The sequence below is a fragment of the Triticum aestivum genome, chromosome 7D (assembly GCF_018294505.1).
Source record: "Triticum aestivum cultivar Chinese Spring chromosome 7D, IWGSC CS RefSeq v2.1, whole genome shotgun sequence".
In the NCBI taxonomy this organism is placed as follows: Eukaryota; Viridiplantae; Streptophyta; class Magnoliopsida; order Poales; family Poaceae; genus Triticum; species Triticum aestivum.
Window position 1 is genome coordinate 208,665,592 of NC_057814.1, and position 426 is coordinate 208,666,017.

Sequence of the window (426 nt, forward strand, 5' to 3'; positions counted from 1 at the left end):
AAGGATAGCTTGTTGAAAAGAGGTTGGCATGGAGTGGATTTGTGTGAGTTTTCTGGTGATCACAACGCAATGAAACACATCATTTATGCATGTCCCTGACTAAGTTTAGCTGGAACATTGCTAGTGTTGCCTTTGGTGTTATAGATATACTAGATAAACATGGAATGAGTTCGATCGGCAAATGCTATTTTTGAGATATGTGAAACTTTAGGAGAGGGTTCGCACATGATCTTGTGAGATATGAAATTTTCAAGGCGCTCGACCTGGTGATCCAGCTAATGTGGTGTTGATCCAGCTAATGTAGTGTTATTTGTTTGTCGTTACTATTGATACCTAGGCGACACTTTGAGAGGGGCAACTAAGAAAATGGCTAAAGTGGGGCAGCACATATACGGGTAACGACAAGTAGGCATGCAAATTTGGAAC